The sequence below is a fragment of the Enhydra lutris genome, unplaced genomic scaffold, assembly GCF_002288905.1.
Source record: "Enhydra lutris kenyoni isolate GAN:26980312 unplaced genomic scaffold, ASM228890v2 scaffoldscaffold9, whole genome shotgun sequence".
Classification (NCBI taxonomy): Eukaryota; Metazoa; Chordata; class Mammalia; order Carnivora; family Mustelidae; genus Enhydra; species Enhydra lutris.
In genome coordinates, this window is record NW_019154093.1 from 15,225,685 (window position 1) to 15,251,085 (window position 25,401).

The following is a 25,401-nucleotide window of genomic DNA, read 5'->3' on the forward strand; positions in this document are numbered from 1 at the left end:
TCCTTCCTTCCTTCCTTCTTGCCCTTCCCCTTCCCTCCACCTTTTATTGCATTTAATACAGTTGTGTTTTTGTGTCAAATCCAATTGTTCATTTCAAGATTATAGGAAAGCAACTTTTTTTTTAAGATTTTATTTATTTATTTGACAGAGACACAGCGAGAGAGGGAACACAAGCAGGGTGAATGGGAGGGAAGAAGCAGGCTTCCTGCCAAGCAGGGAGCCCGATGTAGGGCTCGATCCCAGGACCCTGGGATCGTGACCTAAGCCTAAGGCAGATGTTTAACGACTGAGCCACCCATGTGCGCCACAACTGGCATTTTTATATTAACCTTGTTTTCCTCAATTTTGTTATAATTCTGACTCTTTTCTTTTTTTTTAAGATTTTATTTATTTATTTGAAAGACAGAGATCACAAACAGGCAGAGCAGCAGGCAGAGAGAGAGGAGGAAGCAGGCTCCCTGCTGAGCAGAGAGCCCAATGTGGGACTCGATCCCAGGACCCTGGGATCATGACCTGAGCCAAAGGCAGAGGCTTTAACCCACTGAGCCACCCAGGTGCCCCCTGACTCTTTTCTTATCTGACTATAGCTGATACACAACGTTACATTAATTTCAGGTACAGAACTCAGTAATTTGACAGGTTTAAGCATTATTCTATGTTCACCACAAGCATAACTATCATATGTCCCAATACATTGTTATTACAATATCACTGATTGTATTCCTTATGGTCTGCTTTTTATTCCTTTGACTTACTCATTCCACAACTGGAGAACTGTATCTCCCTCTCCCCTTCACCCATTTTGCCGACCCACCCACCTACCTCCCATCTGGCAGCCATCTGTTTGTTCTCTATATTTATAGGTCGGATTCTTCTTTCTGTTTGTTCATTCATTATTTTTTTTAGATTCCATTTGAGTAAAATCATATGATATTTGTCTTTCCTGGTCTGACTTATTTCATGTAGCATTCTAGGTCCATCCATGTTGTCCCAAATAGCACAATTTCATCCTTTTTATGACTGCATATATTACATTATATGTATGTACCACATTTTCTTTATCCATTTGTCTATTGATGGACACTTAGGCTCATTCCATGTATTAGCTATTGTAAATGCATATATCTTTTTGAGACAGAGTTTTCATTTTCTTTGGGTAAATACCCAAGAGTTGAATTACTGGATCATTTGGTATTTCTATGTTTAATTTTTTTGAGGTACCTCTATATTGTTTTCCACAGTGGCTGTACCAATTTACATTGCAACCAACAGTGCATGAGGGTTCCTTTCCCTCTACATCCTTGCCAACACTTGATGTTTCTTGTCTTTTTAATTTTAGCCATTCTGACAAGTGTAAGGTAATAGCTCATTGTGGTTTTGATTTGTATTGCCCTGATGATTAGTGGTGTTCAGCATCTTTTCATATGCCTTTTGGCCATCTGTCTGTCTTCTTTGAAAAAATGTCTATTCAGGTCCTGTACCCACTTTTCAGATTGTTTGTTTTTTCAGTGTTGAGTTGTACAAGTTCTTTGCATATTTTGGATATTAATCTACTATTAGAAATATCACCTGCAAATATCTTCTGCCATTCAGTAGGTAGTCTTTTTGCTTTGCTGGTGGTTTCCTTTAGGGTGCAAAAGCTTTTTATTTTGTAGTCCTAATAGTTTACTTTTGCTTTTGTTTCCCTTGCTTTAGGAGACATATCTAGAAAAATGTTGCTATGGCTAATATCAGGGAAATTACTCCTTGTGCTCTCTTCTAGGATTTTTATGCTTAAGTATTTAATCCATTTTACATTTAAGTATTTAACCCTTTTTGAGTTTATTTTTGTATATGGTAAATACTAAATTTTTTTTTTACAAAAATGCAAAAGCAAGTTAATGGAGGAAATAATACCTTAAGTTTTTATTTTAATCACCCATTGCTTATTTCAGTAAGTGCACTCAATCCTCACCACATATTTCACCCATCTGCCCACCACCCTCCCCTCTGGTAACCATCAGTTTGTTCTCTATAATTAAGAGTCTGGGGGTGCCTAGGTGGCTCAGTGGGTTAAGCCTCTGTCTTCGGCTCAGGTCATGATCTCAGGGTCCTGGGATCGAGCCACACATTGGGATCTTTGCTCAGCAGGAGACATGCTTCCCTCCCCACCCCGCCTGCTTCTCTGCCTACTTGTGGTCTCTGTCTAATTAATTAATTAATTAATTTTTTAAAAAGTCTGTTTTTTGGTTGATCACTCTATCCTTTTTTTTTTTTTTTAAGATTTTATTTATTTATTTGACAGAGAAAGAGACAGGGAGAGAGGGAACACAAGAAGGAGGAGTGGGAGAGGGAGAAACAGGCCTCCCACTGAGTAGGGTGCCCAATGTGCAGCATGATCCCAGGATTCTGGGATCATGACCTGAGTCGAAGACAGAGGCTTAACAACTGAGCCACACAGGTGCCCCATCTTTCCTTTTTTTTTAAACATGATTTTTCAAAATATTAGTTTCTGGTGTAGATTTTTTTTTTTAAGATCTTATTTTTTTGTCAGAGAGAGAGAGGGCACAAGCAGGAGGAGTGGCAGGCAGGATCCCTACTGAGCAGCCTGATGCAGAACTCCATCCCAGGACCCTGGGATTATGACCTGAGCCGAAGGCAGACGCTTAACTGACTGAGCCATCCAGGTGGCCCTCAGATGTGGATTTAGTGAATCATCACCTACATACGGCACCCAGTGCTCATCACAAAGGGTGCCCTCCATAATATCCATCACCCATTTAACCCATCCCCTGACACGCACCTCTACTGCAGCAACCTATAGTTAAGAGTCTATTTTATGGTTTGCCTCTCTTCCCCCCGCCATGTTCAATTTCATATCTTAAATTCCACATGAATGAAATCATGCAGTATTTATCTTTCTCTGACTTATTTTACTTAGCATAATACTCTCTAGCTCCATTCACATCATTGCAAATGGCAAATATCCTTTTTAAATTTTTTTTTCAACATTTTATTTATTTACTTGAGAGAGAGAACAAGCAGAGAGGAGAGGGAGAAGCAGGCTCCCCACTGAGCAGGGAGCCCAATGTGGGACTCGATCCCAGAACCCTGGGATCGTGACCCGAGCTGAAGGCAGACGATTAACTGACTGAGCCACCCAGTCAAATATACATTTTTAATGGCAGAATAATATTCCTGTGTGTGTGTGTGTACGTACACACACACACACACACATATACATACACCACTTCTTCTTTATCCGTTAATCATTGATTGGATACTTGAGTCACTTCTATATCTTTGCTATTAGAAATAATGTTACTATAAACATAGGGATACATGTATCCCTTTGAAATTGTATTTTTATATTCTTTGAGTAAATAGCCAGTAGTTTGATTACTAGATTGTAGGGTAGTTCCATTTTTAACATTTTGGGGAACCCCCATACTCTTTTCCACTGTGGCTGCACCAGTTTGCATTTCCACCAACAGCGCACAAGCATTCTTTTTATCCATATCCTCATCAACACTTGGTTCTTGTGTTTTTTATTTTAGTCATTCTGACAGTCGTGAGGTTATACAGATTTCATTTGTATTTCCCTTATAATGAGTGATGTGGAGCAATTTTTCATGTGTCTGTTGGCCACCTTTTTATCTTTTTTGGAGAAATATCTGTTCATGTCTTCTACCAATCTTTTTATAAGTAGGCTCCATGCCCAGCATGGATTCCAATGCTAGGCTTGAACTCATGATCTTGAGATCAAGACCTGAGCTGAGATCAGGAGTGGGATACAACTGACTGAACCACCCAGGTGCCCCTCTTCTGTCCATTTTTTATTGGATTATTTCTTTCTTAGATGTTGAGTTTTGTAAGTTCTTTATATATTTTGGATACTAATCCAATATCAGATATGTCTTTTGCAAATATCTCTTCCCATTCCATAGGTTGTCTTTTAGTTTTATTGATTGTTTCCTTTGCTGTACAGAAGCTTTTTATTTTGTTGTAGCCCCAATAGTTTATTTTTGCTTTTGTTTCCCTTTCCTCAGGAAATAAACCTAGAAAAGTGTTACTATGGTCTATGTCAGAGAAATTAGTGTCAGTGCTCTTTTCTAAGATTTTTGTGGATTCAGGTATCACATTTAGGTCTTTAATCCAATTTGAATTTATTTTTGTTAATGGTGTAAGAAAGTGCTCTAGTTTCATTCTTTTGCATGTTGCTATCCAGTTATCCCAACATCAATTGTGCAAAAGAATGCCTTTTTCCCATTGTATGTTATTTCTGCGTTATCAAAGATTCATTGGGTGTATTAGTCTCCCTTTATTTCTGGGTTTTCTATTCTGTTGGTCTATGTGTCTATTTTTGTACCAGTACCATGCCGTTTCGATTACTACAGCTTTATAATATAACTTGAAGTCTGAAATTGTGATGCCTCAAGCTTTGCTTTTCTTTTTCAAGATTACTTTGGCTATTCAGGATCTTTCGTGGTTCCATACAAATTTTAGGATTGTTTGTTCTAGTTCTGTGAAAAATGCTGGTGGTATTTTGAAAGGGATTGCATTAAATGTATGATTGCTTTGGGAAGTATAGACATTTTTAAAAAAATTGTTCTTCTAATCCATGAGCATGGAATGCTCTTCCATTTCTTTGTGTCATCTTCACTTTCTTTCATAAGTGCTCTACAGTTTTCAGAGTATAGGTCTTTCACCTCTTTGGTTAGGTTTGTTCCTTGGTATCTTATTATTTTTGGTGCCATTGTAAATGGGACTGTTTTCTTCTTTTTTTTTTTAAAGATTTTATTTATTTGACAGAGAGAGAGATCACAAGTATGCAGAGAGGCAGGCAGAAAGAGAGAGGGGGAACAGGCTCCCTGCTGAGCATAGAGCCCGATGTGGGGCTCAATCCCAGGACCCTGAGATCAGGAACTGAGCTGAAGGAAGAGGCTTTAACCCACTGAGCCACCCAGGTGCCCCAGGACTGTTTTCTTAATTTCTCTTTCTCTGCTTCCTTATTGGTGTACACAAATGCAATAGATTTCTGTACACTGATTTGGTATCCTGCAACTCTACTGAATCTGTTTATTAGTTCCAGAAGTTTGGCTGTGGTGGGAGGCGAGTCTTTCAGATTTTCAATGTAGAAGAGTATCATGTCATCTGCAAATAGTGAATATTTCACCTCCCTTTTACTGATTTGGATGCCTCTTCTCTCTTTTTATTGTCTGATTGCTACAGCTAGGACTTCCAGTATGATGTTGAATAGAAATGGTGAGAGTGGGGGCGCCTGAGTGGCTCAGTGGGTTAAGCCTCTGCCTTCGGATCGGGTCATGGTCTCAGGGTCCTGGGATCGAGCCCCACAACGGGCTCTCTGCTCAGCAGGGAGCCTGCTTCCCTTCCTCTCTATCTGCCTCTCTGCCTACTTGTGATCTCTGACTGTCAAATAAAAAAATAAAATCTTAAAAAAAAAAAAAAGAAATGGTAAGACTGAACATCCCTGTCTTGTTCCTGACCTTAGGGGAAAGGCTCATAATTTTCCCCATTGAGGGTGATGTTACTTATGGGTTTTCCATATAGTGAGCTATCTATTATGCTGAGGTATGTTCCCTCTAAACCTACTCAGTTGAGGGCATCATCATGAGTGGATGTTGTACTCTGTCATGTGCATTTTCTGCACCTACTGAAAAGATCATATGGTTTCTATCCTTTCTCTTACTGATGTGATGTATCATGTTGATTGACTTGTGAATACTGAACCACCTTTGCAACCCTGAAGGAAATCCCACTGGATTGTGGGGAATGATGTTTTTAATGCATTGTTGGATTTTGTCTGCTAGTATTTTGTTGAGGATTTTTGCATCTATGTTCATCAAGGATATTGCCCTGTAGTTCTTTTGTGTCTTTTTTCTTTAAAGATTGTATTTATCAGAGAGAGAGAGAGAGAGATGGATCACAAATAGGCAGAGAGGCAGACAGAAAGATGGGGGAAGCAGGCTCCCTGTTGAGCAGAGAGCCCGATGTGGGGCTCGATCCCAGGACCCTGAGATCATGACCTGAGCTGAAGGCAGAGGTTTAACCCACTGATCCACCTAGGCACCCCGCTGTCTCATGGTGTCTTTAACAGGTTTTGATATCAGGTTAATGCTGGCCTCACAGAATGAACTTGGAAGTTTTCCTTCCTTTTCTATTTTTTGGAATAGTTTGAGAAGAAAAGGCATTAGCTCTTCTTTAAATTTTTTTGTTGTTGTTGTTCTTTGAAAAGATTTTATTTACTTATTTAGAGAGAGAGAGAGAGAAAAAGAGAGAGCACTCATGAGTGAGGGGGAGGGGCAGAGGGAGAAGCAGACTTCCCACTGAAGAGGAAGCCCGATGTGGGACTTGATCATAGAACCCTGGGATCATGACCTGAGCTGAAGGCAGAGGCTTAACTAACTAAGCCACCCAGGTGCCCCTTAAATATTTGATAGGTTTTGCCTGTGGAACCATTTGGTCCTGGACTTTTGTTTGTTGGGAGTTTCTGGATTACTGATTCAATTTCTTTGCTTGTTATCAGCCTGTTCAAAATTTCTATTTCTTCCTGTTTCACTTTCATTAGATTATGTTTCTGGAATTTATCATATCTTCTAGGTTGTCCTATTTGTTGGCATGTATTTTTTCATAATACTCTTTTTTTTTTAATTTTATTTTTTATAAACATATAATAATATTTTTATCCCCAGGGGTACAGGTCTGTGAATCGCCAGGTTTACACACTTCACAGCACTCACCATAGCACATACCCTCCCCAATGTCCATAATCCCACCCCCCCAACCCCCATCCCCCCATTAACCCTCAATTTGTTTTGTGAGATTAAGAGTCACTTATGGTTTGTCTCCCTCCCAATCCCATCTTGTTTCATTTACTCTTCTCCTACCCCCTTAACCCCCCATGTTGCATCTCCTCTCCCTCATATCAGGGAGATCATATGATAGTTGTCTTTCTCCGATTGACTTATTTCGCTAAGCATGATACCCTCTAGTTCCATCCACGTCGTCGCAAATGGCAAGATTTCATTTCTTTTGATGGCTGCATAGTATTCCATTGTGTATATATACCACATCTTCTTTATCCATTCGTCTGTTGATGGACATCTAGGTTCTTTCCATAGTTTGGCTATTGTAGACATTGCTGCTATAAACATTCGGGTGCACGTGCCCCTTCGGATCACTACGTTTGTATCTTTAGGGTAAATACCCAGCAGGGCAATTGCTGGGTCATAGGGTAGTTCTATTTTCAACATTTTGAGGAATCTCCATGCTGTTTTCCAGAGTGGTTGCACCAGCTTGCATTCCCACCAACAGTGTAGGAGGGTTCCCCTTTCTCCACATCCTCGCCAGCATCTGTCATTTCCTGACTTGTTAATTTTAGCCATTCTGACTGGTGTGAGGTGGTATCTCATTGTGGTTTTGATTTGTATTTCCCTGATGCCGAGTGATGTGGAGCACTTTTTCATGTGTCTGTTGGCCATCTGGATGTCTTCTTTGCAGAAATGTCTGTTCATGTCCTCTGCCCATTTCTTGATTGGATTATTTGTTCTTTGGGTGTTGAGTTTGCTAAGTTCTTTATAGATTTTGGACACTAGCCCTTTATCCGATATGTCATTTGCAAATATCTTCTCCCATTCTGTCAGTTGTCTTTTGGTTTTGTTCACTGCTTCCTTTGCTGTGCAAAAGCTTTTGATCTTGATAAAATCCCAATAGTTCATTTTTGCCCTTGCTTCCCTTGCCTTTGGCGATGTTCCTAGGAAGATGTTGCTGCGGCTGAGGTCGAAGAGGTTGCTGCCTGTGTTCTCCTCAAGGATTTTGATGGATTCCTTTCTCACATTGAGGTCCTTCATCCATTTTGAGTCTATTTTCGTGTGTGGTGTAAGGAAATGATCCAATTTCATTTTTCTGCATGTGGCTGTCCAATTTTCCCAACACCATTTATTGAAGAGGCTGTCTTTTTTCCATTGGACATTCTTTCCTGCTTTGTCGAAGATTAGTTGACCATAGAGTTGAGGGTCTATTTCTGGGCTCTCTATTCTGTTCCATTGATCTATGTGTCTGTTTTTGTGCCAGTACCATGCTGTCTTGATGATGACAGCTTTGTAATAGAGCTTGAAGTCCGGAATTGTGATGCCACCAACTTTGGCTTTCTTTTTCAATATTGCTTTGGCTATTCGAGGTCTTTTCTGGTTCCATATAAATTTTAGGATTATTTGTTCCATTTCTTTGAAAAAAATGGATGGTACTTTGATAGGAATTGCATTAAATGTGTAGATTGCTTTAGGTAGCATAGACATTTTCACAATATTTATTCTAACAATCCAGGAGCATGGAACATTTTTCCATTTCTTTGTGTCTTCCTCAATTTCTTTCATGAGTACTTTATAGTTTTCTGTGTATAGATTCTTAGTCTCTTTGGTTAGGTTTATTCCTAGGTATCTTATAGTTTTGGGTGCAATTGTAAATGGGATGGACTCCTTAATTTCTCTTTCTTCTGTCTTGTTGTTGGTGTAGAGAAATGCAACTGATTTCTGTGCATTGATTTTATATCCTGACACTTTACTGAATTCCTGTACAAGTTCTAGCAGTTTTGGAGTGGAGTCTTTTGGGTTTTCCACATATAGTATCATATCATCTGCGAAGAGTGATAGTTTGACTTCTTCTTTGCCAATTTGGATGCCTTTAATTTCCTTTTGTTGTCTGATTGCTGAGGCTAGGACTTCTAGTACTATGTTGAATAGCAGTGGTGATAACGGACATCCCTGCCGTGTTCCTGACCTTAGCGGAAAAGCTTTCAGTTTTTCTCCATTGAGAATGATATTTGCGGTGGGTTTTTCATAGATGGCTTTGATAATATTGAGGTATGTGCCCTCTATCCCTACACTTTGAAGAGTTTTGATCAGGAAGGGATGCTGTACTTTGTCAAATGCTTTTTCAGCATCTATGGAGAGTATCATATGGTTCTTGTTCTTTCTTTTATTAATGTGTTGTATCACATTGATTGATTTGCGGATGTTGAACCAACCTTGCAGCCCTGGAATAAATCCCACTTGGTCGTGGTGAATAATCCTTTTAATGTACTGTTGAATCCTATTGGCTAGTATTTTGGTGAGAATTTTTGCATCTGTGTTCATCAAGGATATTGGTCTGTAGTTCTCTTTTTTGATGGGATCCTTGTCTGGTTTTGGGATCAAGGTGATGCTGGCCTCATAAAATGAGTTTGGAAGTTTTCCTTCCATTTCTATTTTTTTGGAACAGTTTCAGGAGAATAGGAATTATTTCTTCTTTAAATGTTTGGTAGAATTCCCCCGGGAAGCCGTCTGGCCCTGGGCTTTTGTTTGTTTGGAGATTTTTGATGACTGTTTCAATCTCCTTACTGCTTATGGGTCTGTTCAGGCTTTCTATTTCTTCCTGGTTCAGTTGTGGTAGTTTATATGTCTCTAGGAATGCATCCATTTCTTCCAGATTGTCAAATTTGTTGGCGTAGAGTTGCTCATAGTATGTTCTTATAATTGTCTGTATTTCTTTGGTGTTAGTTGTGATCTCTCCTCTTTCATTCATGATTTTATTTATTTGCGTCCTTTCTCTTTTCTTTTTGATAAGTCTGGCCAGGGGTTTATCGATCTTATTAATTCTTTCAAAGAACCAGTTCCTAGTTTCGTTGATTTGTTCTATTGTTTTTTTGGTTTCTATTTCATTGATTTCTGCTCTGATCTTTATGATTTCTCGTCTCCTGCTGGGTTTAGGGTTTCTTTCTTGTTCTTTCTCCAGCTCCTTTAGGTGTAGGGTTAGGTTGTGTACCTGAGACCTTTCTTGTTTCTTGAGAAAGGCTTGTACCGCTATATATTTTCCTCTCAGGACTGCCTTTGTTGTGTCCCACAGATTTTGAACCGTTGTATTTTCATTAGCATTTGTTTCCATGAATTTTTTCAACTCTTCTTTAATTTCCTGGTTGACCCATTCATTCTTTAGACGGATGCTGTTTAGTCTCCATGTATTTGGGTTCTTTCCAAATTTCCTCTTGTGATTGAGTTCTAGCTTCAGAGCATTATGGTCTGAAAATATGCAGGGAATGATTCCAATCTTTTGATAACGGTTGAGACCTGATTTAGGACCGAGAATATGATCTATTCTGGAGAATGTTCCATGTGCACTAGAGAAGAATGTGTATTCTGTTGCTTTGGGATGAAATGTTCTGAATATATCTGTGATGTCCATCTGGTCCAGTGTGTCATTTAAGGCCTTTATTTCCTTGTTGATCTTTTGCTTGGATGATCTGTCCATTTCAGTGAGGGGAGTGTTAAAATCCCCTACAATTATTGTATTATTGTCGATGTGTTTCTTTGATTTTGTTATTAATTGGTTTATATAGTTGGCTGCTCCCATGTTAGGGGCATAGATATTTAAAATTGTTAGATCTTCTTGTTAGACAGTTCCTTTGAGTATGATATAGTGTCCTTCCTCATCTCTTATTATAGTCTTTGGCTTAAAATCTAATTGATCTGATATAAGGATTGCGATTCCTGCTTTTTTCTGATGTCCATTAGCATGGTAAATTCTTTTCCACCCCCTCACTTTAAATCTGGAGGTGTCTTCAGGTTTAAGATGAGTTTCTTGTAGGCAACATATAGATGGGTTTTGTTTTTTTATCCATTCTGATACCCTGTGTCTTTTGACTGGGGCATTTAGCCCATTAACATTCAGGGTAAGTATTGACAGATATGAATTTAGTGCCATTGTATTGCCCGTAAGGTGACTGTTATTGTATATTGTCTCTGTTTCTTTCTGATCTACTACTTTTAGGGTCTCTCTTTGCTTAGAGGACCCCTTTCAATATTTCCTGTAGAGCTGGTTTGGTATTTGCAAATTCTTTCAGTTTTTGTTTGTCCTGGAAGCTTTTAATCTCTCCTTCTATTTTCAATGATAGCCTAGCTGGATATAGTATTCTTGGCTGCATGTTTTTCTCGTTTAGTACTCTGAATATATCATGCCAGCTCTTTCTGGCTTGCCAGGTCTCTGTGGATAAGTCTGCTGCCAATCTAATATTTTTACCATTGTATGTTACAGACTTCTTTTCCCGGGCTGCTTTCAGGATCTTCTCTTTGTCACTAAGACTTGTAAATTTTACTATTAGGTGACGGGGTGTGGACCTATTCTTACTGATTTTGAGGGGGGTTCTCTGAACCTCCTGGATTTTGATGCTTGTTCCCTTTGCCATATTGGGGAAATTCTCTCCAATAATTCTCTCCAATATACCTTCTGCTCCCCTCTCTGTTTCCTCTTCTTCTGGAATCCCAATTATTCTAATGTTGTCTCATCTTATGGTGTCACTTATCTCTCGAATTCTCCCCTCATGGTCCAGTAGCTGTTTGTCCCTCTTTTGCTCAGCTTCTTTATTCTCTGTCATTTGGTCTTCTATATCGCTAATTCTTTCTTCTGCCTCATTTATCCTAGCAGTGAGAGCCTCCATTTTTGATTGCACCTCATTAATAGCTTTTTTGATTTCAACTTGGTTAGATTTTAGTTCTTTTATTTCTCCAGAAAGGGCTTTTATCTCTCCGGAGAGGGTTTCCCTAATATCTTCCATGCCTTTTTCGAGCCCGGCTAGAACCTTGAGAATCGTCATTCTGAACTCTAGATCTGACATATTACCAATGTCTGTATTGATTAGGTCCCTAGCCTTTGGTACTGCCTCTTGTTCTTTTTTTTGTGGTGAGTTTTTCCACCTTGTCATTTTGTCCAGATAAGAGTATATGAAGGAGCAAGTGAAATACTAAAAGGGTGGCAACATCCCCAGGAAAATATGCTTTCAGAAAGTGGTTTATTTTCTGTTTCTAGAGTTGCTGTTCTTCTTCTCTTCGATCTCCCGTTGGATTTGTAGGTGTTTGCAATCTTTAGATAAGCTATCTAGCTGATCTCCCGCTACCTGAAGTAGTCTCAGCCTGCTACTTCTCCGCCATCTTGACTCCTCCCCAGTAGACTTTTTTTTTAAATGTCTCAAAGTTTTTTTGTAATATTGGAGCAACAGGATTAGCAAATCTCCGGAGAAACTTTCTTTGATTATCAATTTTCCATTTTTCTTCCTTCTAAGACAGGAAAAGATCCAAACCTTGCAGCTTTATTTTTTTTTTTTAAACTGGGTGTCACTCTTGGTATGTGATGCTCAGCTGCTCTGATCTTAGTGAGACGAGCGTAATCTGTTCCCCAACTCCATTAATCGGAGCTTATATCTGAGGAAACCAGATGTTTGCTGGTCCCAGGAAGAGGTATCAGTAGCAGTCACTGAAAGTGCTCCAGAGTACCAATTCACAAAGTACTTGCCGCTGCCCGCAGTCCGGCCCTGGATCCCTGCGTCCGTCCGTCGGTCCCGCGAGCCTCGAGGGGAAGACGAAAAGGGGTGTCCCCGCAGCCGGGACAGGGTCTCAACAAGGTGATGGGAAGGACTCAAGAGAGGAGCTGAGGCGGCCACGGCCACTCCCGCCGATGATGCTGCCGACTCTCCGAGACTGGAGGTGTCGGAAAGGCCGTGTCTTCGGGATTGCGGCGCCTGGAGCGCAGCGCTCGCCTCTGGCGCGGAGGCTGAGCGCCGGGACGCGGCGAGCTGGGGCAGCGAGGCTGGGCTCATAATACTCTCTTATAATTTTATTTCCATGGTGTTTGTTGTTATTTCTCCTCTCTCATTTCTGCTCTTATTTATTTGGGTCCTTTCTCTCTTTATCTTGATTCAGTCTGGCTAGAGGTTTGTCAATTTTATTGATTTCTTCCAAAGCTCCTGGTTTCACTGATCTCTTCTATTGCTTTTTAGTTTCTATATCACTTATTTCTGCTCTAATCTTTACTATTTCCTTTCTTCAAATGAAACCTTCTAAGTTTCATTTGTTACTCTCTTTTTAGCTCCTTTTGATGCAAGGCTAGGTTCTTTATTTGAGGTTTTTCTTGCTTCTTGAGGTAGGCCTGTATTGCTATAAACTTCCCTCTGAGAACCGATTTTGCTGCATCCCAAAGGTTTTGAACTGTTGTGTTTTCATTTTCATTCGTTTCCATGTACTTTTTAATTTCTTCTTTTACTTCCTGGTTGACCTATTCATTGTTCAGCAGCATGTTACTTGTGGTCTTTCCAAATTTTTGCTTGTGGTTCACTTGCAGTTTCGTAACACTGTGGTGAGAAAAGATGCATGGTATGACTTTGATCCTTTTGAATTTGCTGAAGCTAGTTTTGTGGCCTAATAGGTGATCTACTGTAGAGGAAGTTCCAGGTGTACTTGAAAAGAATGTGTATTCTGCTGTTTGGGGCTGGAATGTTCTTCGTATTCTGTTAAATCCATCTGGTTCACGGTGTCATTCAAAGTCATTGTTTCCATGTTGATTTTCTGTTTAAATGATCTGTCCATTGGTGTAAATAGGGTGTTAAAGTCTGCCACTGATATGGTATTATTATCGATTAGTTCCTTTATGTTTGTTCTTAACTGTTTTGCGTATATGGGTGCTCCCGTGTTGGGCCCATAAATATTTACAACTGTTATATATTCTTGTTGGATTGTCCCCTTTATTATGATAGCGTCCTTCTTGACTCTTGTTACAGTCTCTGCTTTAAAGTCTATTTTGTCCGATAGAAGTATTGCAACTCTGGCTTTCTTTTGACAACCATTTGCATGACATGTTTCTCCACTCCTCACTCTCAATCTGCAGCTGTTTTTAGGTCTAAAATGAGCCTCTTGTAGGCAGTGTATAGATGGGTTTTGTTTTTGTTTTTGTTTTTTTTTCCTTTTTTTTATCCATTCTGTCACCCTATATCTTTTGATTGGAGCATTTAGTCCATTTACACTCAGAGTAATTACTGATTGGGGTGCCTGGGTAGCTCAGTAGGTTAAGCATCTGACTCTTGATCTCAGCTCAGATCTTGATCTTGGGGTTTGAGTTTGGGCCCTCTATTAGGCTCCATGCTAGGCTTGGGGCCTACTTAAAAATATAAAGATAGGTACTGATAGGTATTAATAGGTATTGATAGATAGGTATTTATTGCTATTTTGTTATTTTCTTTGTGGTTGGTCTGAAGATTTTCTCCAATCCTTTCTTATCTCTCTTTCATGGTTTGTTGGGTTTTCTTCAGTGACATATTTGAATTTCTTTCTCTTTATTCTTTCCATATTTCTTAGTGGTTTTTGATAAATGGTTACCATACAGTTTGTATATAACCTCTTCTGCATATAGCAGTCTATACTAAATTGAGTCATTTAAGTTTGAACCCATTCTTTACTGCTCTCCCCTCCCCACGTTTTAGGTATATATTTTCCTTTTCTTTTGTGAGTTCCTTGACTGACTCTTTTTTACAGAAATACTCATTTTTACTTCTTTTGTGTTTCCTGCCTTAATACTGTCATTTGTGGTGTTTCCTTTCCAGTCAAAGGCTTCCCTTTAATATTTCTTGCAGGGCTGCTTTAGAGGTCATGAACTCCTTTAGTTTTGTCTGGGAAACTCTTTATCTCTCCTTCTATTCTGAACGATAGCCTTGCTGGATAGGGTATTCTTGGCTGGAGGTTTTTCCCATTCAACACTTTGAGTATATCATGCCTCCTTTCTGGCTTGTGAAGTTTCTGCTAAAAAATCTGCTAATAGCTTTATGGGGTTTCCTTTGTATGTAACCGTCTTCTTTTATCTTGCTGCTCTTTAAATTTTTTATCACTATATTCTGCCAATTTAATTACAATATGTCTTGATGTGGATGTTCTTTTGTTGGTTTTGATGGGAGTTCTCTGTGCTTCCTGTATCTGGATATCTGTTTCCTCCCCATGTTAGTCAAGTTTTCAGCTATCATTTCTTCAGATAAATTTGCTACCTCCTTTTCTCTCTCTCCTACTTCTGGGACTCCTAAAATATGAATGTGTTTATGTTTGATGGATTCACTGAGTTCCCTAAGTATATTCTTGTTTTGCATAATTATTTTTCTTTTTCTCCTTTGTTCAGCTTGATTACTTTCCCTACTCTGTCTTCTAGGTCACTAATTCATTCCTCTGTTTCTTCCAGCCTGCTGTTCATTCTATCAAGCATTCTGCTCATCGTGGTTATTGAGTCCTTTGTCTCTGCTGTTATTTCTTATCTCTCTGTTAATGGTGTCATTGATGTCCCCCATTCTGTTCTCAAGTCCGGTGAGTATCATTATGATCATTGCTTTAAACTGTCCATCAGGTATGTTACTTATATCTGTTTTACTTAGATCCCTGTCCAGAGCCTTGTCCTGTTCCTTCATTTGAGATAAATTTCTCTGTCTTTTCATTTTGTCTAAGTTGCTGTGCTTGTTTCTCTGTGTTAGAAAAGCCAGCTACATCTTCTGTTCTCAAGGGTAACAGCCTTATGAAGGAGAGGTCCTGTAGTGCCCTGCAGTGTAGTGACCGAACAGAGGTCCCCTGGGCCTGGTGCTTCTGGGAGTGTCTCCAGAGTGTTACATGTGCTCTGCTATGGTGTCCTGGTCACTTTATCCTTCAGTCCAGTTATCTGCAGAGGTTCTCTTTGCCTGTTGTGGGCTGTGTTTGGTTCCTGGCCTGGATTTGGCACATTTTAACTAGGTGTGCTCTGGTCTGCTTGTTGAGACCTGTCCCTAATACCACTAGAATGGAGGCCTTACAAACTCCAGGGTTGGGAGACGCCATGTTGGCAGGGGTTTGAGCCAGTCTTCTGGGGGAGGGGGCACACTGCACTGGGACTGAAGCAAGAGTGACTGGGAAGGGCAGTTCTTCCAGAGAGTAGGGAGGTAGGACTTGGTGTAAATAAGTTTAGTAGGGAGTGCTGGTGCTGCACTGGTTTCCACAGGTGGCTCTGTGTTTATGCTAAAGGGTGGGAGAAGGAAATGGCCACTTCCTTTTGTTCCCAGAGGTTTCTCTCTGTGAACATTGCTTCTCTGGGACAAATTCTAAGATGAACCACCACTAACCTCCCCACTGTGGGCCCCAGTGGCTCTTCATATTGCTATTTCCATGTTGTATGTCTGCAAGCTATTTGCTCCACCTTTTCTCCAAGAGTAGCCCCAGTGTCCTCTGAGATTTCCTGAAGCCAAGCACACTGACCTATAAAACTTTAAGCCCTGCTGGTTGCAAGAACTCATGAAATTTGGACCCTTTCACTTTCCAAGCCAGTTATTATGGGGATTCGTTTTCCCTGTGTGTTCCCCTGCATGCCAGTCTTTCACCCTTCTCTATGATTGTGGCTTCCTCCTCAACATAGCACCCAGGATCTGCTTCTCTCCAAAGCCACCTCTCTGCACCTCCTACCTTCCTCAATGTGGCCTCTTCTCTACTTTTAGTTGTAGAGTTTCTTCTTCCACTATTCAGATAGATTTTTGCAGTATTTAGGATGATCTGATAGTTATGTAGTTGTAGTCATGGGACAAGGCAAACCTAGAGTCCTACTCACCATCATCTTCCCCTCCTCAACAGAAAGCACATCTTTTTAACATGATACAAGTGGACATCCATAGGCAAAAGATAGTAATAATGATAAACTTTGAGTTAAACCTCATGTCTTAGATAAATATTAACTTAAAATGGGTCATGGACTTAAATGTAAAATGTAAAACTATACAACTTTTAGGAAAAATATATTAAAATCTTCAGGACTGAGAATTAGGCAAAGAGTTTTTAATGAAAATTAAAAACTCTTGCTCTATGAAAGAACTTGTTAATAAAATGAAAAGACAATCTAGACTAGGAGAAAATATATGCAAATGACACTGCCAATGAGCACTAGTATTTAGAATATATAAAGAATTCTTAAAACCAGTTTAGAGAGGGTGGTGGGGATATGGACATCGGGGAGGGTATGTGCTATGATGAGTGCTGTGAAATGTGTAAACCTGGCGATTCACAGACCTGTGCCCCTGGGGATAAAAATACATTATATGTTTATTAAAAAAATTAATTAATTTAAAAAAAAGAAAAAACAAAACAAAACAAAAAAAACCCTCACCAGTTTAAAAAAATATATCAGCAAATGGGCAAAGAACATGGAAAGATATTTTATCAGAAAGGATACAAAAACAGCAAATAAGCACATGAAAAGATGTTTAACACTGTATATGCAAATTAAAACCATAATGAGATCTCACTATCCACCTATTAGAGCAGATACTTTTTTTTTTTTTTAATTAGCAATAACACCAAATATTGGTGAGGATGGGGAGAAACTGGATCACTTGTAAGTAGTTGTAAAATGTAAAATTTTACATTTTGTAAAATGGTACAGCACTATAGAAAACAGTTTGGCAATTTCTTCAAAAACTAAACATGGAACTACCATATGATCCAGCAACTGCTCTCCTAGGCATTTATCCCAGGGAAATGAAAACATATATTTACACAAAAACCTGTACATGAATGTTCAAAGCTGCTGTACTCATAATTGCTAAAAACTGGAAACAATTCAGATGTCTTTCAATGGGTGAACACTTAAATTTAGTATGTACACTCATACCATAAATGCTACTCAACAATAATTTTTTAAAATGATACGAACAGGGCACCTGGGTGGCTCAGTTTGTTAAGTGACTGCCTTTGGCTCAGGTCATGATCACACAGAGTCCTGGGATCAAGTCCCACATCAGGCTCCCAGCTCCACGGGAAGTCTGCTTCTCTTTCTGACCTTCTTCCCTCTCATGTTCTCTCTCACTCTCAAATAAATAAATAAAATCTTTTAAAAAAATGATACACACAACTTGAAATAAATCTCCAGAGAATTATGCTGAGTGAAAAGAGACAATCAGCAAAAGTTACATATTATGTTATTCCATTTATATAATATTCTTTATATTATATAAAGATATTATATAAAGATATATATATATAAAATAATCTATAGACTAGATTCGTGGTTGCCAGGAATTAAACATGTTGGATGGAGGAAGAACATGAGAAAGAAATCGTGTGGCTGTAAAAGGTCAATATGTAGAATCCCTGTGGTAATGGAACTGGTTTGAATCTTGCCTGTATGAATATCAATATCCTGGTTGTGATACTGTACTCTAGTTTTGCAAGGTGTTATTACTGGGGGAAATGAGGTATCTCATACAGGGGATCTCTGTATTATTTCTTCCAACTGCATGTAAATTTACAATGATTTCAAAGTAAAAATTTTCTTTTTTAAAAAGATTTTATTTATTTGAGAGAGAGAGAGCAGGAGTGGGGGAAGGAGCAGCGAGAGAGGGAAAAGCAGGTTCCCCACTGAGCAAGGACCCCAAAGTGGGGCTCGATCCCAGGACCCTGAGATCACGACCTGTGCTGAAGGCAGATGCTGAATTGAGCCACTCAGGCACACCTCAAAATAAAAATTTTCATTAAAAACTTACATAATTGTCCCAAAGATGAGTGGTATATAATATTTTTGGCCTTAGTGAGCTACTAAGCTCACAGACTCGTAGGGAAAACAAGTATTCAAGTCAAAAATCATAATTCATTATGATAATATCTCATAATTATATCGTTTACTGTGTAATAGACACTGTCATAAGCTCTTTACTTACATTAACTCATTTCATTTTCACCACACACCTATGAAGTAGGCATTATTATTATTATTATTTTATGGATGGAAAAAAATTGAAGTACTGAGATGTTCAGTGACTTGCACAATGTCACACAACCTGTACCTGGCGTGCCCAACTATATACCAAAGAGTCAAGGGTGAATACAAAAAGTTTTACAGAAGAACTGAATCTTGATAGATATTAAGGAGTTTATCTGGAATTTTAAACAGGTGAATCAATATATACAAATTTCAGTGATGTGAGGTAAGAAAATGCCACTAAGGAAAAGTCATTTAAGTTCCCTGGCTCTCAGTCTTCTCCCTCATAAGATAAGTAGCTTGGATGATGCTATCTCTAATGTCCCTCCTAACTCCTAGAGTCTGTGATTTTATGCTACTAATGTAGAAAGTTAAATTACTGGGACACTGTAGGTACAGTCCTTGTTTCTTGTCTCTATGCTGTACTAGAATAACTTACGGGCAATGTGTCTGTGTGTCCAAGAAACAAGAGTATAGCTGTTGTCAATTATAAATGAAATACCACTTGACACGAGTTTAAAAGGCGTTGGAGTTAGCTGGGGAAACAAAACCATCATTTATATTATTGTTTCTATGGGAAAATAACTTTCAAACTAAATATGGCATATAAAGCAATTGTTTGAAAATTGTGCAGTCTGTTCAAATGTATTCTAATATGTCAGCTCAGAAGAAAAGAAAGAGATAGTTCCTTTAAAAAATTAGAATCAGGCTTGGAAGGAGCTGTGGGTCTTAGAGAAAAGTTAATGAATAATCTTTTGTGTCTGATGCCAATTAGCTTTTATAACAGTTCCAGGCTCAAAGAACAGGAAGCGGCAGAGAAGAATTCAAGAAAGAATTTCCATCCAGACTGGAAAAAAGCAGCAGAGGATAATCCTAGGAAAATTGTGCATGTGTAAACAGAATCATTTCCTTTCTTTCTGGTTTAGATTGGAAAAAAAGCAGGAGCTGAAAGATGCTAGGAAGGAAGCAAAACCTGAGCAATGATGGTGGAACAGACACAGCTTCTAGTGGGACTCAGTAGTATAACAACAATTAAGCGCAGTGCTTTTTCTTAGCTTTTCATCCCTACCAGTGAGAAGAAAAGTTAGAATTCTTGTTCTGCCCAAGTAAACCCAAGGTTGAATCACAACAGTGGAAGTTTTCTTATGATGAAGTACACAACTATGTTGGGGTATCTTATTCAATTGCGCTCTCCATTATGTGTTTTATACTGAAGCTGCAAGCAAAAACAGACACACAGATCAATGTAACAGAACAGAGAACCAGAAATGGACCCACAAATGTATGGCTAACTAACCTTCCACAAAGCAGGAAAAAATATAAAAAGAGTCTCTTTGACAAATGGTGTTGGGAAAACTGGACATGCAGGAAGAATGAAACTGGACCACTTTCTTAGACCATACACAAAAATAAATTGAAAATGGATGAAAGACCTAAATGTAAGATAGGAAACCATCAAAATCCTGGAGGAGAAAATAGGCAGCAACCTCTTTGATGTTGGCCACAGGAACTTCTTACTAGACACATCTCCTGAGGCAAGCGAAACGAAAGCAAAAATGAACTACTGGGGTTCATCAAGATAAAAACCCTGGGCACAGCAAAGGAAACAATCAACAAAACTAAAAGGCAGCTGATGGAATGGGAGAGGATATTTGTAAATGACATATTGGATAAAGGGTTACTATCCAAAATCTAAACTGAAGGTTGTATACGGACTATACCAAATTTGTGGTTTAATTTATAGTTTAGGACTTAGTTTTTAGAGTTGAAATTCTTTTTTTTTTATTTGAAATTCTTAGATTCAACTGCCTACTAGATTGTTTCCACTTAGATGTCTCGCACCATACTAAACTTATCTGTACTACTGATCTCAACCTCTGCCTTCTCTTACCACCACTCCTAGCACAGCTTTCTTCCAAAAAGAGCCAACACCACAGAATACAAAGGATTATAAGAGCCTACTATAAGGGGCACCTGGGGGGCTCAGTGGGTTAAAGCCTCTGCCTTCGGCTCAGGTCATGATCCCAGGGTCCTGGGATCGAGCCTCACATTGGGCTCTCTGCTCAGTAGCGAGCCTGCTTCCTCCTCTCTCTCTGCCTGCCTCTCTGCCTACTTGTGATCTCTCTCTCTGTCAAATAAATAAATAAAATCTTAAAAAAAAAAAGAGCCTACTATAAAAAACAATATGCCAACAAATTAGACAAAATAGAAGAATGAAAACTTCCTATGAACATAGTATCTTCCAAGAATAAATCAGGAAGAAATAGAAAATCTAAACAAATTACTGGTAATAAAACTGAAACAAAGCTGAACCAAAAAACTCCCAACAAACAAAAGTCCAGATGGCTTCGAAAGTGAATTCTACCAAACATTTACTTTTTTTTAAAATTTATTTTTTATTTTTTATAAACATATAATGTATTTTTATCCCCAGGGGTACAGGTCTGTGAATAGCCAGGTTTACACACTTCACAGCACTCACCATAGCACATACCCTCCCCAGTGTCCATAACCCCACCCCCCTCTCCTAACCCCCCTCCCCCCAGTAACCCTCAGTTTGTTTTGTGAGATTAAGAGTCACTTATGGTTTATTTATTTATTTATTTGAAATGAGAGAGAAAGGAGAGAAAGCACAAGAGGGGGGTGGGGGGCAGGGGGAGAAGTAGACTCCCCGCTGAGCAGGGAGCCTGATGTGGGTGGGACTCAATCCTGGGACTCTGGGATCATGGCCTAAGCTGAAGGCAGTCACTTAATCAACTTCATTGCAATGGATGCAGAAAAAGCATTTGACAAAATTCAACAACCATCCCTGATAAAAACTCTCAGCAGAATGGATTTAGAGAGACTGTATCTCAACAAAATAAAGGCTATCTATGGTAAGTCCACGGCTAACATCATCCTCAAAAGCAAAAAACCAAAAGATTTTCCTCTAAGATCAGGAACAACCTAAGTATACCCAACTCTTGCTACTCCTATTGTTCTAGCACTGGAAGTCAGAGCCAGAGTAAACAGGCAAGAAAAAGTAATAAAAGGCATTCATATCAGAGAGGAAGGTGAAAACCTGTGCTGGGAAAACTGAACAGCCACATGGAAAAAAAGGAAACTGGACCACCATCATACCCCATGCACAAATACTAACTCAAATGAAATGAAGACTTGAATGTATGACTTGAAATCATAAAAATCCTATAAGAAAACATGAAGGTGAGCCCCTAGTTGTTGGTAGATACCAGTTTCAGCAAAGGTTTTTCAGACATGACACCAAAAGTAAAGGTAACAAAAGGAAAACTAAATAAATGGGACTATATAAAACTAAAAAGTTTCTGCTCAACAAAGGAAACAATAAAAAAAAAACAAACTAAAAGGCAGCCTTCATAATGGGAGAAGATATCTACAAATGACATATCTGATAAAGGATTAGATTTCAAAATCTATAAAGAACTTATCAAACCCAATACCCAAATAATAAATAATCCAGTTAAGAAATGGGCAGAGGACCTGAGCAGACATTTTTCCAAAGAAGACATACAGATGGCCAACAGACACATGAAAAGATGCTTAACATCACACATCATTAGGGAAATGCAAATCAAACCTACAATGAGAAACCACCTCACACCTGTCAGGATGGCTAAAATCAACAACACAGGAGCGGTGCCTGTGTGGCTCAGTAGGTTAAGCCTTTGGCTCAGGTCATGATCTCGGGGTCTGGGGACTAAGCCCCGAATCAGGCTTCTGGCTCAGCAGGAAGTCTGCTTTTCTCCCTCTACTCCTTCCCACTGTTCACTCTCTTTCAAATAAATAAAATCTTTAAAAAAAAAAACAACAACACATACACACACACAGGAAACAACAGATATTGGTGAGAATGCAGAGAAAGGGGACTGTTGGTAGAAATCCAAATTGGTGCAGCCACTCTAGAAAATGGTATGGAGGTTCCTCAAAAAGTTAAAACCAGAACTACCCTATGACCCAGCAATTACACTACTAGGTATTTATCCAAAGGATACAAAAGTACTGATTTGAAGACACATATGCACCCTAATGCTTATAGCACCATTATGAACAACAGCCAAATTATGGAAAGAGCCCAAAAGTCCATCTACTGATGAATGGATAAAGAAGCTGTGGTATATATACACAATTGAATATTACTCAGACATCAAAAAGAATGAAACCTCATTTGCAACTACACGGATGGAGCTAGAGTGTATTATGCTCAGTGAAATAAGTCAGTCAGAAAGATAAATACCATATGATTTCACTCATGTGGAATTTAAGAAACAAAACATATGATGAACATAGGGGAAGGGGGAAAAAGAAAAGAGAGTGAGTCAAACCATAAGGGACTCTTAACTACAGAGAACAAACTGAGAGATAATGGAAGGGAGGAGGGAAGGAAATGGCCTAAATGGGTGATGGGTATTATGGAGGGCACTTGTTGGGATAAGCACTGGGTGTTTTAAGTGATGAATCATTGAGTCCTACTCCTGAAATCAGTATTTCACTGCATTTTAACTAACTAGAATTTAAATAAAAACTTGAGGGGCACCTAGGTGGCTCAGTCAGTTAGGTGTTTGCCTTCGGCTCAGGTCATGATCCCAGAGTTGGGGGATCGAGCCCTGCATTGGGCTCCCTGCTCAATGAGGAGTCTGCTTCTCCCTCTCACCAACCCCTCTCTTGTGCTCTCACTCTCTCAAATAAATAAAATCTTAAAAAAATTGAAACAGACTAAAATAAAATAAAATAAGAAACAAAACAGATGAACATATGGGAAGGAGAAAAAAAGAGAAAGAAGAGGTTGGGGTGCCCTGGTGGCCCAGCTGGTTAAGCATCTGACTCTTGATTTTGGCTCAGGTCATGATCTTAGGGTTCTGAAATTGAACCCTGTGTTGGGTTCCGTGATGGGCAGGGAGTCTGCTTGAGATTCTCTCTCTCCCTCGCCCTCTGCCCCTCCCCACGCTTACATGTGTGCTGTCTCTCCCAAATAAATATATCTTTAAGAAAAAATTAAAAAAGGGAGGGAGGCAAACCATAAAGGACTTTTTTTTTTAATTTAATAAACACTCCTTTAGTTGAACAACCTCTACACACAAAATATATATGGTTTAGGATCTTTTTGAGTGGAAGGAAACTTAGGTCTCAAGAGGCTTTCAATCTACGGTTTTCTGAAAATCATTTAACTGAGCTTAAGAAATACTGAAAAATACTGAAAAATACTGGATTCAACCTAAAAATGTGGTTCCAAGGTAACATTATTCTGCATACCATCATGATAAAAAATTAGGATAGTCTTCACATTTGCAAGAAAATCCAATTTTAAAAGCTTATTCTTACCAAACTCCTAAAAAGAGACATTTGGGAGTAAACCAGGGCATTACATCACCCCCCAAAAAGCTATAGTTTTTATTATACGTACCAACAAATCTACATGGCTAGTTTCTGCATTCTACTTTTACAGAATTTATTTTACATCTCCTATACCAAATGGCATTTTAAAAGCTGACATATAAACTCCTTAATAAGATAAAGCAAAGACAAAAGCATTTATCTTATTAGAAACAAGATACACCATCGCTTACAGTCTTTTTTTTTTAAAAGATTTTATTTGACAGACAGAGATCACAAGTAGGCAGAGAGGCAGGCAGAGACAGAGAGAGAGGGAAGCAGGCTCCCTGCTGAGCAGAGAGCCCAATGTGGGGCTTGATCCCAGGACCCTGGGATCATGCCCCAAGCTGAAGGCAGAGGCTTTAACCCACTGAGCCACACAGGTGCCCCTCACTTACAGTCTTTAAACATTATTTTACTTTAACTTTAATGATTTGACAATGCATTCATGGAACAATCTGCTGATAACTAATTTTTTTATAAAGATTTTATTTATTTATTTGACACACAGAGATCACAAGTAGGCAGAGAGGCAGGCAGAGAGAGAGGGGGAAGCAGGCTCCAAGCTGAGCAGAGAACCTGATGTGGGGCTTGGTCCCAGGACCCTGAGATCAGGACCTGAGCTGAAGGCAGAGGCTTAACCCACTGAGGCACCCATGCATCCCCTGCAGATAACTTTTAAGAGACAAATTTTAAGAGACAAATTAAAGAACAGTTTTAAGCAGCCATAACTATCTTAAATTGTTCATTAGGTAAGGATTTTACAAACATTACTTATATTAGTGGTAACGGTGGAGCTGGAAAGTATTGTGTCTTCTCTTATGTCTCTCAGTGAGAACCACCAGTAGTGTGGTGGAACTTGTGACCCTTTCCAAGGCCATGGCTCTTGCAGCCTACAGATGTCAGCCCTCATATCTCCCTGTGCTTGTGGACTGGTCTGGTGATCCACTGGGTGTCAGGATTTTTCTGATAGCTTTATGGAATAGAGCAATAAGGATAACCTCAAAGAATTTGTACATGCAATCTACACCAACCCAATAAAAATTCAAGACTCTCAGAGCCCCACAGTTGTGTCCAGCTCACTCCTCTACAATAGACTGAAGGCTTGTGGCAAACTTCAACTGGTTAACACCATGATGGACAGGATTGCCATAGGTAGCACCCTTAGGAACTTGGCATTTGTGGTCATCATGTCGCACATGAATCTGACGTATGACATAACCTTGCTTGGCCTTGTAACCCAGTCTTGTGCTCTATCAGGCTCTGTTGGGCAGGGGGCCCTGTGGAGCACAGAAAGCTGGGGTACTACCAGCAGCACACCCTGAGAGGAAAGCACATTACATCGGATGGCTTCTTCCTCCACAGCTCCTGGATGTACTTCTAAGTGTCCATCTTGGCTTACCTTTGAGCTGATGGCTGCCAATGGATGGAAAGGAAAGAGCCTTTCTCCCAAGACTCTTAACT

The 25,401-nt window shown here is 39.3% G+C and overlaps 1 protein-coding gene and 1 pseudogene across 1 annotated transcript in view; both read right to left on the reverse strand.

The window, feature by feature from the left end:
* Positions 1-25,401, reverse strand: part of LOC111143185 (zinc finger SWIM-type containing 5) — a 218,741-nt gene that overhangs the window by 117,682 nt on the left and 75,658 nt on the right. The gene's annotated exons all lie outside the window — the stretch shown is intronic.
* LOC111143616 lies at positions 24,717-25,329 on the reverse strand (annotated as a pseudogene).